This window comes from Delphinus delphis, chromosome 21, assembly GCF_949987515.2.
Source record: "Delphinus delphis chromosome 21, mDelDel1.2, whole genome shotgun sequence".
In the NCBI taxonomy this organism is placed as follows: domain Eukaryota; kingdom Metazoa; phylum Chordata; class Mammalia; order Artiodactyla; family Delphinidae; genus Delphinus; species Delphinus delphis.
In genome coordinates, this window is record NC_082703.1 from 12,914,299 (window position 1) to 12,928,544 (window position 14,246).

A 14,246-nucleotide genomic window follows, 5' to 3' on the forward strand; every position below is an offset into this window, starting at 1 on the left:
GCTGGCTCCTTCCAGCAACCTTGTTTCAGCTGAAATGTTACCTCCGAGATTCCAGGTCAGTCACCTCATCTAAAGGAACCCCTCCTCCAAGCCACCTCCCCAGCAGACAATCTCCCCTTCCTGGCTGCTTCCTGCACAACACTTATCACAACTGACAACCTTTTAAATCACTTGTCTATTTATTCCTATTTCGTCTGGTCTTTCTTACTAGAGTAACATTTGGTAAGAGTAAGGATCATTTCTGCCTTGTTCACCATTACATCTTCAGTGCCAAGCACGGGAGCTGGTGCTCAGTAAACACCGAATTAATGAAAAAATGAGGATCTTTTTTAAAAAAAAAGTTAAGTCGTGCTCCTGAATCACAGGCTTAGAATCAATGCTTCTCTAACTCCATGAGTTTCCATCATAGGCTTGTTTGATTTTATGAGAGTGGCTCGCCTCTCTTTCGTGGACGTGTGGGAGGGGTAATCGACGTCTATAGACCCGTTCCTAGTCATTCCTGTCCTTATTACAGTTTTCCTAACTCCCAGCTCTTTTTAAATACAAGTGGGCAGCTCGCGCTCTAAAAGAATCTTCTATTGTGAATCTTTGTTTTTGGTAAATGGAATGACTTGTTGCCTAATTTCTTCTGGGCTAGCTTAGAGTCAGGTATACCTGAATTGCATACATTTGTATTAGAAAAACTTAGAAATTCCTTTGACTTTGTGCAGTGACTCGCAGCAGCCCTTAGCGGGCCCACTTGATGGCCTTGGGTGCTCTGTTTCTTCCTTGATCTGCAGGGCTCAGCCAGACTTTCTCATCCAGTTCCCAAGACACACGATTAGCCCAGCCCAAGAATGACATTAGGTTTCTCCCCCAGAGAGTCATTTCTCTGCTAACTGACATGCCAAGAAAGGCAACGAGGCTTTGACACAAAGGAAAAATAAATATTCGTGACAATAGGAGAAGACTTTGTGATCACTTACAGTGAATCGTCATCTGACTCACTGCGGACTCTTTATGCAAATCCATTAACCCACCCCGTACCCCTGCACCCCCGCTAGCCCTCAGATGCCAGGCCCGTGCCACCTGCAGGCCGTCCCTTCCTAGCACCCCCATTCCTCCGCCCTGCCAGTGCTCAGCCTCACCCGCTCCCGCCACACCCTGGACCCTTCGGCTGACTTTCCCACCAGGTTTGATGCGGCACTTGGCTCCCCCGTCAGCACTTTGGACCTTGGCTTCCTCCGCAGCTCCTGGCCTCTGTCATTCTATTTGCTGGCATCTCCCACGGACAGGGATAAGTAGTGCCCACCCCAGCTTGCCCCCCACCTCATACCACTCCTGCACACTCTGCTTGCTCAGCTGGGGCCCCTACTGGACAGGCTCCGCCCACTCTGCAGAGGCTGGGGAACTGGAGAAGACTTTATCAGAGCCGTTCTTAACGTGATGGAAGATATAAAAAGAACATGCTGTTTCTTGGTGCTTCAGAACTGCCCAGAGAAGAAAAGAAGGTAAACCTTAGTGCTGGGGAGCAAGATTTCTTACTTAACTGTAACTCTGCACGGCCCAGACCCATCAAATGTCCCCCAGCTGTTGCAGGCCCTTCCATCCCAGAAGGGGGAGGAGTTTCAATATCAACGCCACCAAGGGCCTGACGAGCAGCCAAACAGCGTAACACCCCCTACGGCAGTTGGCCCTGTGGTTCAACAGGCATTTACTGAATACCAACAAGGTGCCAGGCCCTGTGCTGGTGACAACCACGTTAAAGACCCAGTCTTTGCCCTCAAGGAGCTCATAGTCTGGTAAGGGACTCATATGACAAAGCAAACACATTATGACGAGACCAATTGTACAAAGAATTATCGGCACACAAAGGAAGGGGTCGTGCACTTTGCCTGGCGGTGTGGATCAGGGAAGGCTTCCCAGAGGAGGTGACATCTCAGCTGGCTCTTGAAGCCCCAGAGTTTTTCAGAGAGAAGAAAACTGAGGGAATGGCATCACTGAGGCACGGAAGCAGGATGGTCCCAGTGAGTTCCTGGGAAGGTGAATTGTTCAGTGTTGTTCAGTCCATGAGGAAAGGAGAGGACAGAAGTAGAAGAAGCTGATGGACAGGTTACAGTCAGAATAAGAGATGTGTAAGGAGCTGGGACTTCATGTACGGGGAATAGGGAGGAGGGGACTTCAGGATTTTAAGCAGGACAGTGACGCAAGCAGGTCTGGGTTTTAGAAAAACCCCTCTGTCAGCAGCAGGGGAAGAGGTTAGGTGGCTGGGGGCAGGATGGGGCCGAGAAAGAGAAGCTGACATGGGGCAGGAAGAGCAGCCTGGAGGCTGCCGCCTTGGTTCTGCTGTGCAGCGGTGAGCGCCTAATGCAGGCGGTGATACTGAAAGTGATACAGCGGACGGAGCCCAGGAACAGCCTGCAAACAGAAATGGAAGCACGTGATGATGGCTTTACAGCGAACAAACAGCAGATGGGAAACAGAGAACAACGTCATCCCACCTGCCTTTTGTAAATTGCTTGTGTCTCTCAGGACATATTGATGCACGTCATTGTTTTGTTTTGGAGTTTTTGGTTGTTGTCCATTTGCTTTTTGAAACAATCTCAAAGTTACAGAAAAACTGCAAACACAGAAGAAAGAACTTCCCCCATAAACCACTTGAATAAGTTGTCAACATGATGTTCCGTCAGCCCTGAACTCTAGTGTTTTTCCCATAAACAGGATATTTTCCTCTAAAACCACAATACAACCACCAAAATCAGGAAATTAACATTAGTGCGTTACCACTGTCTGACCTTCAGACCTCATTCAGGTTTTGCTAATTTTCCCATCATGTCGTTTAGGGCAAAAAGGACACAGTCCAGGGTCACACATTGCATTTCATCATCATGTCTCGAGGTTCCTTCAGTCTGGAACAGTTCCTCAGGCTTTCCTTGTCTTTCACGACCTTGGCACTTTGGAGATTTTCTATTAGTTATGTTGTAGAATGTCCTTGGGTGGGCTCTCACTGTTGGAGAAGGGAGTTAGTCCTTCACGGTGAGATTCAGGTCCTGCATCTTTGGCTGGGATATCCCAGAAGTGATGCTGCGGTCTTCTCATTGACTACTATTGGGTGGAGTCTCACGTCCAGTGCGGTGGTAGAGCTGAGGATCCCTCCTAGGCCCTTTGAGTCTAGTTCTCTGACCTCAATGTCACATAGCCTATGTCCTGATGGTCTCCCAGAGACATGTAGGTATTCCAAGAAATAAAAATTATTACTCAGATTAAAAATGTGTCTGCAAGGAATGTAATTGTAATAATAAAAATGCGCTTTGGCTACTGATTCCCAGAAGATCCTGATGTCCCTGAGGGCTCCCTAAAAGAAATACACGGACTGCATACCCGTGGGCATCACCAGGGTGCAGGCATCCTCCCTCCAGCTCTTCCTTACTCCCTCCATCAAGGGTTCAATCAGAGAGAAAAGAGGATGAGCCCTTTTGCTCTTCCAGCAGAGGATGCCTTTGCTTAAGATTTACCCTGGTAGGGGCCACCATTCAAGGCCTTTTCTGGAATGTCCTGGGTAATAGTTTGAGCTCTAAGAATCTAGAGGAGCATTACTCAAAGCATGGGGGTGGCAGCAACATGCCCGGGAGCTTGTTAGACATGCCAATTCTGGAGTCCCACCCAAACCACTTGAAGTAACGTTTTGGGGATGGAGCCCAGGCTTTCCAGGTGATTCATGTGCTCACCTGTTCTAGAGCTCTGGTCTGGGGCCTGAGATCCTACATTTCTACCGAGCTCCCAAGTGGTTCTGAGGCTCCTGCTCTTGAGGCCACAATCTGAGTGCCAAGCCTGGGACCTCTGCAATCAGAATCCGCATTTTAATCAGATCCAACAAGACTCAAATGCCCATTAAATTTGGAGAAGCACTGCCCAGAGCTCTCTCTTCTGAGCTGCATCCACAGCGTTTGAGGCAAGTCAGGAAACAAAATGTCTCTCTGAGTCACTTTGCTGCTGATTGAAGTGAAAATAAATAGGTACCTAAAGTACATATCTTTTCTAGGTTGATCAAGTATCATAAATTAATTGGGGATTAAAATTTTAAGAATTTCATACCAAACTGGGACCTTTGCACATGCTCTTCTCTCTCTGGAATGATTTCCCCCTCCCTTCTTTTCCTGGATAATCATAAGATCTTGGCTCAAAATGTCACTTTCTCAGGAAGGTATTCACTGCCTGCTGACGGAGGCCAAGTCCCACGGGATGTGCTTCCTTAGCACCATGAGTCTTAATTTTACATAAGCTCATGCCTGTCTCCTCTTTTGTAGGTGCGTGGGAGTAGGTACCATGTCTCATTTTGCTCACTTTGTTTTAACCCCTAGCACCATGCCTGGCCAACAGTAGACTCTCAATATATATCTGTTGAGTGCAAGAGTATAGTAGGAGCCTCTAAGATAAGCCCTAACGATTCCCTCCTCCTGGCAGTCATGCTGGTGTGTAAATTCTCTCCTTTTGAATGTGGGCTGGATATTGTGACAGAGTAATGAGCTATCGTTTCAAGACTACAGTAGACCACGGCTTTGTTTTTCATGCTTTCTCTCTCTCTCTTGCCTGTCATTCTGAGGGATAACGAGTTATGAGCTGCCGCGTTATAAGATGCCCTGTAGAGAGGTCCATGTGGCAAGGAACTCACGTCTCTGGCCAATAGCCCATGAGGAACTGAGATCTACCAGCAATATGGGAGTGAGTGTAAAAGCAGATCCTCCCTCAGTTGAGTCCTCAGATGAGACCCCAGCCCTAGCCAACACCTTCGCTGCAAACTTGGAGAGACCCTGAGCCAGAGGCGCCCAGCTAAAGTGGACCCAGATTCCTCACCTAGAAACTATGAGATAATAAATGTTTGTTGTTTGAAGGCATTATGTTTTGGGTAATTTGTTACACAGAAATAGATGACTAGTACAAAGTAAACTAATGAATATTACATTAGGTGTCAGACAGTTTGCACCTACTTGCTTTAGCCCTTCCCCTAAAGATAATAGGTTATGCCTAGTTTACAAGTGAAGACACAGCTGATCAGATGGACTGGTCACAGCTAGTAGTGGCACAGGCGGGATGTGAACTCATGTCTGTCTACCTGCAAAGCCGAGCTCTTGTCAACAAGCCATGCTGCCTCCACACTTAAGGCAGAGTTTTCATTTTACACCGTCTTTACCAAGGCAGAAGAGGGGAAGGAAAACGTCCCAGTTCTTTACATTCATACGGTATGAATCATGCTCAATTTTTCTATGTAGTATTAGTTCACCCTTTTTAATGAATCTTTCACAAAGACACTACAAATTGAATTTTGATTTTTTCCAACTCCCACCACCACCCACTGAGGATCCATTCTTCTGATTTCTCCAGCCTCATCCAGGGCTGGGCCGGAGTCATTTCTCAGACCCACCACCCATGACTCACTACAGAGAATGTGGTCCTTTGGGGAGTGGTATGATAATTATGAGAATGGAAGGAGGGATGAGTCATGTACCACACACTTGATTTTATTGCTTTGTTTGATTAACTTTCTTTGATGACCAGCAGAGTCACAGGCCTGCAGAGTTGACGAGAGGAGAGAAATCATGAAAAAAAAGTATGACAGGACTCAAGTAAGAATCCCTTTGAAATTCCACAGTAGAAGTGATAACTACAGAGGATGAGGGTTGCAAAATAAATTCTTGACCGTGTATCAGTACACAGGGCAGAGGAGTCTTGTCAGTCTCTTTGCCGACAGGCTTAGTAACAGAGGGGACCCCCCCCCCAGGATTTGGGAGAAACGGGAAATCTGCTGATCTGAAGCAGCTGCTACTGGTGTGACAATTATGTGACGTCTCATGTTAATCTTTAAAATTCATGCAAAAAGATGTGTTACATCACAAATGCACATTTGTTCAATACAAAGAGATAATGTCTTCCCCAGATTTTCAAGTACAATTTATATTCAAAGAAATTCCCCATTCCCTTTGGCTTTATACACCTCCCCGCAACTCTCCCCCACACAGACACACACCCTGCATGTACGTATAGGAGGAAGTAAGAATATGCATTTTCCATAGCTTAGGTTGCTTTAGGGAAGAATTACTTTGTCAATAAAAAACAGTCTTTCAGGGACTCCCTGAACAAAATTATAAACAACCTGTTAAATTACCTAAAACAGAAAATCAATTATCAAGCTTCTGACAAAATTCCAGAGTTATGAGGTAACAGGGATTGTCCTAGAAGATTTGTTTTTTTCTTTTTTTTCTCTCTAAGCTTGTTCTACTCCTGCAGATAGCGCTGCCATTTAATACCCTCTTGGCACTAGGTTTATTTTCCTCCCTTGATTGCCTCTGAATGCAGTGTAATCCTCTTTTCTGGTTACTGTCCCTTTTAGTACAGGTAAATCAACTGTATCTAGTTGTAGGACAGATGCCACATGAAAGAAGAAGGTTACAATTGCTTTATCTGAGGCTGTCACTCACCTCTGGGGTTGAGAGGCAGACATTTGTAAGAGTCCAAGGGCTCAGATACGTGAAGGAAACAGATGGGAAACAAATGAAGCATTGAAGGGTTGAAAAATTCCAGTTCTTTGATTTTGTCTTCCTGGGAGTGGACAGGACAGAGAAATATAGAGGAATAATAGGGTTATGGGTGGGGAAAGTTTGCAATTTTTCACATTCTTCTTTGGATATGGACTAAAAGGCATTCATCTTTTGTTTTGTACTCTGACCTTTTTCTAAGTCGCTGTAGGCTTTCAAATATAAAAGTGTAATCAGGGGCCTCTAATGGATAACTCTACAATTATACATCAATTCATTTGACAAATACATATTAATACCTGCTAAATTAGGCTTGAAAGGAACTTCATGCCAAAAAAAATGACATTCCACTAGAGAAGCACTCTGTGCCTTCTTCCAGATCGAAATCCCCATAGTCGGCACGTCTGAGGGTTGGACTAGTTAAGCAAACTAACCTGCAGGATGAAATCAGAGGGGTGAACACACAATAAATAGGCAATCCTATGGGCAGTAGACAAGACCTCTGTGCAATACTTCACAAGAAAAAATTTAAAACCCAACTCACTCATTTTTCCCTTTATTCACTAAGCATTTATTGAACACCTACTGTGTGCCAGGCACTTCCCCGGCACTAGGAACACAGAGATGAATAGGGTGCAGCCCCTGCCTTCTAGTTGCTCCCTGTCAGCTAAGGAGCAGGTGTGTGCTGTTGCTCCCTGCAGGGCTGGTGAAGCGATGTGTGAGGGAGCTAGAAGGCAACTCACCACCTTCCAGAATGCTCGGATTTCTGCTGAGGAGGAGTCCCACTCCATTCCTTTATCCCTTTTGAGCACAATGAAAATTCCAGGGAAGGCTGCCGTTGCACCTTTATTAAGAAGGATTCAGGACTTCCCTGGTGGTGCAGTGGATAAGAATCCGCCTGCCAATGCAGGAGATGTGGGTTCGAGCCCTGGTCCAGGAAGATCCCACATGCCGCGGAGCAACTAAGCCTGTGAACCACAACTACTGAGGCCGCGTGCCACAACTACTGAAGCCCGTGCACCTAGAGCCTGTACTCCACAACAAGAGAAGCCACCGTAATGAGAGGCCTGCGCACTACAATGAAGAGTAGCCCCCGATCACTGTAACTAGAGAAAGCCCGCATGCAGCAACGAAGACCCAACACAGCCAAAAATAAATAAATAAATAAATTTTAAAAATTAAAAAAAAAAAGGATTCACATGCCCCTAAACTACTATACCTTCCTTATGAAATAGAGCTTTCTTCCCCAAAGTTTGGCAAATCAAACCTGTTATTGGGGAAGTAAGTCTGAGACCAGAAGGCTTAAGAAATGCATCCATTTAGTGCCCCTGAACCTGCAAGCTCCGTCCAGAAAAACCTGACACACGTGCTCCAAGGTAAATATCTCTTGAGCAGTCGGCCAGGGTTTCAACATTTATTTAATAATCTTGCTATATTCATAACATGGTGAGGTAAACCTGTATCCCTGCACTTGGAAACTTTCAGTTGAGGTGGGGACATGAATAAATGTATTAAAATAGCAGTAAAAAAAAAAAAAAAAGCATTTAAATGGTACACCAGACATGGAGAAATGATGCATAAAAGGACAAAGAGGTCACGGGAAATGTAAACAGGTGGAAAGAGTTTATCAGGGAATATTTCTAAGAAGAGATGTGCTTAGAACTGGATTTTAAAAGACCACAGAGTGTGTGGAGGTAGGCTGGTGGCTGATCTCCTCTGAGGTTCCATTTCCTCATGCAGAGAATGGATGTAATGCGCATAGGTTGCAGGAGTTGTGGGAGGACGAAATTCGATAGAAATTTCCTGAGTCGGTGCCCGAGCATTTAGGAGGCACCAATGAATATCAGATGCCCTTTCCTGTTTTATTTTATGCCACTCACATTTGTTATTGTTTAATAATAGAAATGCTGATGGAAGTAAAGAAGAGTGCACTTCTCACATTTTCTGTCAGGAGCCTGAAGTACTTTTAACAACAGCAGAAAAATATAGTAAAAAATTAGAAATTTAAAGGAAAATGTACAAAAAGTAATCATAAATCCATGTTAATAGGCATGTTATATAAAGATTTAATGTATAATAAAGTCATATATTTATACATACAATATACACCCATTATATGTACATATAATACATATTCACATAACACATATTTATACACTATACAAATAAATATATATAAACACATTATATAAAGATTTAATTTTTGAGAGTTAACATAAAGGGGGCAGAGGTATAAAGGAATAGTGTTTTATTAGGATAGTCCTAGTCTGAGGGAAGCAATGGGTCTGTGGAGGTAATGTCACACAGCGGAATCTTGAATGAGTGATTTCCAGTCACACAGAAAGGTTATTTTAACCCCACGTTAAACACCCTTCAGTAGCTAGTTAGACCCACTTAGGCTGAAGTGGATTCTAGAAACGCAATGCTGCGTTCACCAGCCAGTCATTAGCCAGAGGCGTGGTGAGGACTGAGGTTTTTGTCATCCACGATATGAGAGCTGCTGTCCCCGCCGAGTACGGCTGTCATTGCTTTATGCAGTCACAGCCCTGCCAGAGACACAGCCTCATCCCAGAGCTTCTTTGCATCCTGGGCTGGAGACCTGGAATGGAGGAGGCCCTGCTTGGGGGCGTCTCCCAAGCAGTGTGTGCAGCCACGGTCTTGCCCCATCCAAAAGCACCGCCTTGATTATCAAGAAAGAATAGGGAGAGGAACCAAGATGGCGGAGTAGAAGGACATGCTCTCACTCCCTCTTATGAGAACACCAGAATCACAACTAGCTGCTGGAAAATCATCGAGAGGAAGACACTGGAACTCACCAAAAAAGATACCCCCATCCAAACACAAAGGAGAAGCCACAATAGATGGTAGGAGGGGCGCAATCACAGTAAAATCAAATCCCAGGGCTTTCCTGGTGGCGCAGTGGTTGAGAGTCCGCCTGCTGATGCAGGGGACACGGGTTTGTGCCCCAGTCTGGGAAGATCCCAAATGCCACAGAGCGGCTGGGCCCATGAGCCATGGCCACTGAGCCTGCGCGTCCAGAGCCTGTGCTCTGCAACGGGAGAGGCCACAACATTGAGGGGCCTGCGTACCACAAAAAAAAATCAAATCCCATAACTGCTGGGTGGGTGACTCACAGACTGGAGAACACTTATACCACAGAAGTCCACCCACTAGAGTGAAGGTTCTGAGCCCCACATCAGGCTTCCCAACCTGGGGGTCTGGCACGGGAGGAGGAATTCCTAGAGAATCAGACTTTGAAGCCTAGTGGGAATTGATTGCAGGACTTCGACAGGACTGGGGGAAACAGAGACTCCACTCTTGGAGGGCACACACAAAGTGGTGTGCGCATCGGGACCCAGGGGAAGGAGCAGTGACCCCAGGGGAGACTGAACCAGACCTACCTGCTACTGGTGGAGGGTCTCCTTCAGAGGCGGGGGGTGGCTGTGGCTCACCGTGGAGACAAGGGCACTGGCAGCAGAAGTTCTGGGAAGTGCTCCTTGGCGTGAGCCCTCCCAGAGTCTGTCACTAGCCCCACCAAAGAGCCCAGGTAGGCTCCAGTGTTGGGTTGCCTCAGGCCAAACAACCGACAGGGAGGGAACCCAGCCTCACCCATCAACAGTCAAGTGGTTTAAAGTTTTACTGAGCTCTGCCCACCGGAGCAACACCCAACTCTTCCCACCACCAGTCCCTCACATCAGGAAACTTACACAAGCCTCTTAGCCTCATCCACCAGAGAGCAGACAGCAGAAGCAAGAACTACAATCCTGCAGCCTATGGAACAAAAACCACATTCACAGAAAGACAACATGAAAAGGTAGACATATGGACATAGTCATTTTCATAATATTGGTTCTTCCAATCCAATAACATGGTATATCTCTCCATCTGTTGGTATCATCTTTAATTTCTTTCAGCAGTGTCTGATAGTTTTCTGCATACAGGTCTTTTGTCTCCCCAGGTAGGTTTACTCCTAAGTATTTTATTCTTTTTGTTGCAATGGTAAATATGGTATATGTCCTGATCTTAGAGGAAATGCTCTCAGTTTTTCACCATTGAGAATGATGTTTGCTGTGGGTTTGTCATATATGACTTTTATTATGTTGAAGTAGGTTCCCTCTATGGCCACTTTCTGGAGAGTTTTTATCTTAAATGGGTGTTGAATTGTGTCAGAAGCTTTTTCTGCATCTATTGAGATGATCGTATGGTTTTTCTTGTTCAGTTTGTTAATGTGGTGTATCACATTGATTGATTTGCATATATTGAAGAATCCTTGCATCCCTGGGATAAATCCGACTTGATCATGGTGTATGAGGCTTTTACCTACCTCAACATAATAAAGGCCATATACAACAAACCCACAGCAAACATCATTCTCAATGGTGAAAAACTGAGAGCATTTCCTCTAAGATCAGGAACAAGACAGGGATGTCCACTCTCGCTTTTACGAAATTGGGTCATTTGTTGAGACGTGGCTGGATCTTGAGACTGTCATACAGAGTGAAGTAAGTCAGAAAGAGAAAAACAAATATCATATATTAACACATGTATATGGAACCTAGAAAAATGGTACAGATGAACTGGTTTGCAGGGCAGAAATAGAGACACAGATGTAGAGAACAAACGTATGGACACCAAGGGGGGAAAGCGGCGGTGGGTGGGGGAGAGATGGTGGTGTGGTGTATTGGGAGATTGGGATTGACATGTATACACTGATGTGTATAAAACTGATGACTAATAAGAACCTGCAGTATAAAAAAGTTAAATGAAATTCAAAAATTAAAAAAAAAAAAAATCACCGCCTTTCCTCAGGCTCAGAGAGAAGAAATTAGCCTGCTGTTCCAGGGTTCTGTGAGGAAAACCATGCTCAGCCCTCAGGTTTATTCTGCAGCCTGCACTGACCACACTGGTAATAGCCAATACCTTTCTTGTCTAAGAAATTCTCTTCATTTAGAGCTAAACCTACCACTGCAAGTTGTTATCACTGTGAGGGAAAATATGCTTCCAGAGAATCTCCACTCATCCCGGACCTCTTAATTCCTCTGAGAAAATGTGGGCCCGAGGAAGCCACATGGCAGCTGTAAGTTCCAACTCTTGTTCCAAGGTTTAGGTATTGTTATGGGTTGAATTGTGTCCCCGAAAAAGATATATTGAAGTCCTAACCCCATTAGTCCCTCAGAATGTGATCTTATTTGGAAACCAGGTCTTTACAGAGCTAATCGAATTAAACTGAGGTCATTAGGGCAGGCCCTAATCCAATGTGACCAGTGTCCTTATAAAAAGGGGAAATTTGGACACAGAAAGACATGCACAGAGGGAAGATGATGTGAAGACAGCCATCTACCAGCCACAGAACACTAACGTTTCCAGAGCTAGGAGTAGGCCTGGAAGAGACCCTTCCCTAGAGCCTTCAGAAGGAGAATGGCCCTGCGAACACCTTGATTTTGGACTTCCGGCCTCCAGAACATGAGACAATGGATTTTTACTCTTCTAAGCTATCCAGTTTGTGGTACTTTATGACACAAATACGTATACAGTAGAGCATTTTCTCACTAAAAGAGACCGAAATAATTGGAAAGACCCAGTTCAATCAGAACATCTAAGTTCCACCAGGCAATTACGGGCTTGCAAGAATCCCAGAAAGGGGAAAGGAACCAGAGAAACAGCGTGTTGGCGGTTGGTACTCTTGGACTGAACGTGGCTACTGGGCACCAGCAGTAGCCAGAACTCTTTCTTCGGCCTCCCCTGCAAGTCCATTGTCCATTTTAACAGATAAATCTCAATTGTGCAGGGCCTTTCGTTCCATAATATTCTCACTTTTCAGCAACTCAGCTCATCCTTAGGTCTGGAGAGAGGCCCATATTCCTGGGACACTGGGCATGCTGTCAGGGACAAGTGGGAGAGAGGGACTTTCTCCGTCCTTCTCTGGCTCATGTCAGACTCGGCCATTTCTTATCAGGCCCTGTTAGAAAAGGCAAAGAGTGATGATTTCTGAATTACCTTACTGGAACAGGGAGGGGCACCAAAAAAAAAAAAAAAACAGGAAAAGTGAATTCCAGTGAAGTTGCTGCATGTCCGGGGCTGTCCTGGGGTGAAATGACAAACTGTTATCTGAGTGGAGGTGGGATCATCAGGGCAGGCAGCGTGAGTCACCACAGGCAGGTAAGCCGGCTGATGGTCATATTTGGAATTCTAGCCGCACCTTTGCAACTGCAGTCCTGTGAAGTCGGAGAGAGTCAAGAAAAATCTGCCCTGGACTGTTCAAAGAATGTGATACCTTGTATAAACAATCACTACACCTCCCATTAAAAACAAAAAAAGTTCTTGCCTTAAAATTATTTTTGATAATAAGAATAACATCAGACCACACTAGAGCAAATAAAAAAATTAAAATGAAATAGAAACAAAATCACCCATAATTCCATAACCCTAATACAACTTCTCAAATATTGAAAAATAAGGGAATCGTTAAGTATAGCCATATATACATATGGTATAACCATACAGTTGAAGGTTATGCATTTAAATGGAAATTATAATAAATTTTACCTAAATAGTTAACAAAACTTTACCTAAAAGAATCAGAATATTAAATTCTGTGTGCAGTACGATCTGGAAAAGGGATGCTCAGAAGGAAATACACCAAAATGTAGTGGGTCAATTTTACTTTCTTCTTGATAGGGTTTGCATTTCCTAAATGTTTTAAGATTTTTAGAAGTTACCTTCTACCCAAAATTTGGTAAATTTTCAGTTTTATTTCCTTCTCATTTTTCTACCATCTAAGTATTTACTTGTTTAATTCAGCTGAAATTTTTTCAAGAATGCCATGGCCCTCCCCTAGCTTTTTAAAAAGTTGTCAACAGATAACCAGAGGATGTTAAAACTAGAAGAGGTTTTTGGAAATCAACTATTTAACCTGCTGCAGCAGTGGAAACTGAAACCGAAACTGTTTACATCTGTTCACATGGCCAGTGACAGGGCTGGGACCGCAGGATTTCCAGAACGTCTGCCTCCGCACTTCATCCTCAGTGTTAGCTATTCAACATGGTGAGTGGGCCACACATTCTGGCACTGTCCCCAAGTTACTGTGAACTAGAGTGTGTTGCACAGAGATTTAAAAATCGATACAAAAGACATATACACGACATTGACAACTATTGCTTGCATTCTGTCAATTCAATTTTTATTTTATTTTTTCTCGTGTTGTAAATCCTCTGGGATCTACCCTCAGGTACCAAGTTATTGCCTGTTCCTGGCCTCATGCCCTGTTTAATCATCACCCCAACAGTAGCTTTCTCAGTCATAGATGATTGTCTACAACAAGATTTCTCTAGGTGTGGCCCAGATACCCATGGGAGTCCCTGAGTTGCTTTAAGAGGATCCACAGGGTTAAAAAGATTTTCATAACACGAAGACATTGTTTGCTTTTACACTCTTATTCTCTCATCAGTTGCCATTGTTGTTTGCTGTATACTGTGTGAATCGAAACAGGCTGAATGCAGAAGGTATGAGAACCCAGCTGTCTTCTATTAAGCCAGACAGAAAAGAGATTTGCCAAAAGTAGAACAATGCCACTCTTCTCACTACATTATATTTTTAGAAAATATAGCTATTTTTCATAACATACATTAATTTGAAATTTTAGTATATGTTATTGGACTGGGTTTGCTATTTCATGTCTAATGTCAATATCAATAGGTGTAGCTCCCACATAAACAAAAGCTCTCTGGGGTCCTC